Source organism: Myotis myotis, unplaced genomic scaffold (genome assembly GCF_014108235.1).
Source record: "Myotis myotis isolate mMyoMyo1 unplaced genomic scaffold, mMyoMyo1.p scaffold_m19_p_1, whole genome shotgun sequence".
NCBI lineage: Eukaryota > Metazoa > Chordata > Mammalia > Chiroptera > Vespertilionidae > Myotis > Myotis myotis.
In genome coordinates this window covers 179,390,948-179,395,895 of record NW_023416313.1, presented here as the reverse complement: position 1 = coordinate 179,395,895, position 4,948 = coordinate 179,390,948, and positions in this window count along the sequence as shown.

Sequence of the window (4,948 nt, the reverse complement as noted above, 5' to 3'; positions counted from 1 at the left end):
CACCTTAGAATCTTTTTATTAAATTTTAAATTCAGTGTAAATGTCGACTGTAAGATATTTACAAAGGTTTATTTTTCTGATTATGATGTAGAGTCAGAGATCTGAAAGCCAAAATGAACCCTTAAGATCAGGCTGGGGTCCTGCTTTTCTTCAAGGAGAGTCCTGGACCCATTTAGATGAGGAACAAATGTGGAGCGCCAGGTGGCAGATAAAATTTTGAAGATCAAGAATTCCCCAAAGCAGGTCTTTGTGTGTGTGTGTGTTTTATCCTCACCTGAGGATATGTTTATTAATTATAGAGAGAGAGTAAGGGAGAGAGAGAGAGAGAAACATTGATTGGTTGCCTCCCATACTGGGGATCGAACCTGAAACCTTGGTGTGTGTCCTGATTAGTAATCAAACCTGAGATCTTTTGGGTGCACGCATGGACACTCCAACCAACTGAGCCACCCAGCCAGGGCTCCAAAGCAGTTTTGATTAAAACAATCTAAATTTATGGTCTCTCGTTTACTTCGTTCAGTTTGTTTTAGGGTACAATGGGCATTTTAAGTGTAACAGGGTTTGGCAAGCAGTCTCCAAGTTGGTCCCCAGTGATCTTAGATTCCTGGTATCCATGCCTTTGTGAAGTTTCTTTCCATGGTGAATCAGAGCTGGCTGACATGACTGAACAATCAGAGGTGACAGTATATGACTTCTGAGGTTAGATCATAAAAGGTGCTGCTTTCGCCTTGTTGCTTGTTCTGCGGGAATCCAGCCGCTATGCCCTGAGAACACGGGAGCAGCCTGTGGAGAATTCCAGGAGAGAGGAATTGAGGCCTCCACTCACAACCAGCACCGACTTGCAAACCAGGTGAGTGAACCACACTGGAAGTGACCCTCTAGCCCTTGTCAGGCTGATACCATGACTGGAACCTCACAAGACCCTGAGCCAGAACTACCTAATTCCTGAATTCCTGGTCCAGAGAAGCTGTGAACATAATAAATATTTATTGTTTACACCACTAAGTTTGGGGGTAATTTATTTTACAGCAATAAGTAACTAACATACAAGTTATTAGAATGGAACTCTTCCGCCTCAAATTTGAGGATCCTAAGGGAAAACAGGAGAACTTGTTTCATGGCTCTTGAGCCCCTTAATCTACTTCAAGAATATAAGTTTTGAGAGAACAGAGGATTTGGTAAGAAGATGGATAAAAAGATTTTTTGGATAAAGTTGTTGCTGTGAGTTCCAACCCCCATTTTGGCAGCAGAGTAGGGAAGTGACACCCACTATTATAAGCTGAGGAAGATTTCACGGGGCCAACTCAGAGAGTTTGGAAATGTGTTCTCTGCAGTCAGGACACCCGGAAAACTGGTGCCTAGCTCAGGACTGGGAAAGAAAGCAGAAGTGGGCTGAAAGCTGGTATGTCACTCGGCTAGGAAATCTAGGGGGCGAGAGAAAGGCAAAGCTACTTTGGTGACAGTTCTTTCTCGTGGCCAAGGATGCATGAATTTTTCCCAGTGACCATTGTTGGGGTCATATTGGACATGATCCAATGGGCCACCAGCAGAGCCAAGGAGACCTCAGCAGAAAGGGACTTGCATGTACTGCCTGGTGCCTAAGGACAGGAGAAAACAGCAAGTGAACAGCGAGGGTAGAGATGCATCTGCCAGGGTGAAGGGTTGCACAGCAGGAACCTCTGGCAAACTCATGAAAGTGTCATCCCAAGAGAAAGCCAGCTCTCATCACCAGGCAGGCCCAGAGAGCACAGAGCCAACCAGGTAAATAAGAACTGTGTTCTCTCTTGTGTTTCTCCCTCAGCTTCTGAGGCAGTGGTAGAACAGCTAGCATGTGGGGGAGTTGAAGAGGAGGAAAGAAGAGAAAGCACAGGACTCCATCCCATTGCTCTGCTGTAAGTTTCAGGCCTGAAGCAAGCTCAAATTAGCAAGTTAATGCCAAGTTTGTAGTTTTGACTGTTAGATGTGAAGGACCCACGTCCCTCGTGGTTCAGGGTTCCGGCTCTGGAAGAGGGGCTGCGCGCAAATGACAAGAGACGAGACAAGAAATAATAATTTGGAAATTGGGGGCCAGGCGGGAGCCCAGTGCAAGAGGAAGGACTCCACTTGTGCTCAGGCCTTGCCATCCTTTTATTCAGTTTGGGATACACATATAGCCCTTAGGCAGGCAAGTTCCAGTAACAGACAGATTATCTGATCAGTAAAGATTTACATGACTATCTGGTCAGGAAGTTACTTCAGCTACCATTGTCTCCACTAAACAGTCGTGCATAGCTCTGACCTTTTCCAGGGCTCAAGGATCACCAGCATTCCGGGCTCCTTGTCCACACCTCTCTGCTAGTGAAGACAATAGGCGGCTTCCCACAGTTAGGTGTGACTAGACACTTTAATACAATGAGATTATCTGATTAAATGTGACAGGAAGACAGACAGAAATCCTCTGCTGCCTACATCTTCACCCCTTTGGCAGAGGAAGATCATGTCTTCTCAAAAAAGTTGCAAATGATGGTGGAGGGCACAAGTAAAACTAATTCTTAAGCCACGCACTGGTTACAGAAGTCCTGTTAAGCCATCTTGGCTGCTCTCTTCCAGATCTTTAAAAATCTGTCACCTACCACACATAGATAAATCCAGAAGTAATGAGATATTGCTGATTTTTATTTATTTTTTTTAATTTTTATTTTTTTCTTTTTTAAAATTAAATCTTTATTGTTCAGATTATTACATTTGTTCCTCTTTCCCCCCCCCCCACATAACCCCCCTCCTCCCAGTTCCCACCCCACCCTCCGACCTCACTCCCCACCCACTGTCCTCATCCATAGGTGCACGATTTTTGTCCAGTCTCTTCCCACATCTCCCACACCCCTTTCCCCCCCAAGAATGGTCAGTCCATTCCCTTTCTATGTCCCTGATTCTATTATAATCACCAGTTCATTCTGTTCATCAGATTATTTATTCACTTGATTCTTTTTTTTTAATATATTTTTTATTGATTTCTTACAGAGAGGAAGGGAGAGAGATAGAGAGTCAGAAACATTGATGAGAGAGAAACATCAATCAGCCGCCTCCTGCACATCCCCCACCGGGGATGTGCCCTCAACCCAGGTACATGCCCTTGACCGGAATCGAACCCGGGACCCTTCAGTCCGCAGGCCGACGCTCTATCCACTGAGCCAAACCGGTTTCGGCTATTCACTTGATTCTTAGATTCACTTGTTGATAGATGCATATTTGTTGTTCATAATTTGTATCTTTACCTTTTTCTTCCTCTTCCTCTTCTTAAAGGATACCTTTCAGCATTTCATATAATCCTGGTTTGGTGGTGATGAACTCCTTTAGCTTTTCCTTATCTGTGAAGCTCTTTATCTGACCTTCAATTCTGAATGATAGCTTTGCTGGATAAAGTAATCTTGGTTGTAGGTTCTTGGTATTCATCACTTTGAATATTTCTTGCCACTCCCTTCTGGCCTGCAAAGTTTCTGTTGAGAAATCAGCTGACAGTCGTATGGGTATTCCCTTGTAGGTAACTGAGTTTCTTTCTCTTGCTGTTTTTAAGATTCTCTCTTTATCTTTTGCTCTTGGCATTTTAATTATGATGTGTCTTGGTGTGGTCCTCTTTGGATTCCTTTTGTTTGGGGTTCTCCGCGCTTCTTGGACCTGTAAGTCCATTTCTTTCACCAGGTAGGGGAAGTTTTCTGTCATTATTTCTTCAAATAGGTTTTCAATATCTTGCTCTCTCTCACCTTCTGGCACCCCTATAATTCTGATGTTGGTACGTTTGAAGCTGTCCCAGAGGCTCCTTACACTATCCTCGCATTTTTGGATTCTTTTTTCATTTTGCTTTTCCGGTTGGGTGTTTTTTGCTTCCTCCCATTTCAAATCATTGACTTGATTCTTGCGCTCCTCTGGTCTGCTGTCGGGAGTCTGTATAATATTCGTTATTTCAGTCCGTGTATGCTTAATTTCTAGTTGGTTCCCCAATATAACATCGAGGGTCTCATTAGTTTTCTTGTAGATCTCATTAAGTTTATTGGCGTCTTCTAAACAGTTCTTGAGAGACCTTAAAAATGTGGTTCTGAACTCTATATCTTCCATTGACAATTTTGTCCTGTTTCTTTGTCTCCGCATTTTGTTATGCTTCCTTGGTGCACCCCCTAGTGGTCTTTGTGTGCAGTCTTATAGTTAAACCTTGTTGTAGCTAATACCAGGGAGGGTTTGACCTCCAGGCCAAGTGGCTATGAGAATCAGCTGTGTCTGCAGTGAGAGAACTTCAGTCCTCTAGGGAGGTGCTAATCTAGCCTTTGCCTGAGGCTATCCGGCAAATGCCTCTGTGCAGGGCTTGGGCAGGGCGGGTCGCACAGGATCAACAGGGTGGGCCGGAGAGAGCAGTTATGGCGGCTCTCAGTCCTGTCCCCAGGGGCTCTGCCTCTCTGAGTCCCAGCACAAACTGCAAACCTCGGAGAGAAAGCTGCACTCGCTCTGACCGAAGCCAGACAGTCCCGCTTCTCCCGTTTGAGTCTGGGTCCCTAAAGACTCGCCGGGATCTGGAGCTCAGAGTCTGCGACTCCCTCCCGATTGAAAACGCCAACCGCGCCCTCCGCCGCCAGCCCGCTCCGCGCACTCCGCACCTCAGAATTTGACTTCAGCACTGCGCCTCCTCTGAGTGTCCGTATGCGTTTCTCTTTCCTCCTAGTTGTAGGACTTCCACTCAGCCAGCGTTCCTGTGGTTCTGGGTGATGTCCGTTCCGTTTTTTAGTTTCACTTTTGAAGTAGTTGTTCAAGGCAGCAAACTCCAGCGTTAACCTATGTCACCATCTTGGTTCTCCTCTCGAGATATTGCTGATTTTTAGTCATCACTGTAATCACTTCTTTCTAAATTACAAACCCACCAGAAAAGTTTTTTGGCACCAATATTAAGTTTCTTGCTTCACGGCAGTCTCTGATCCCAGGG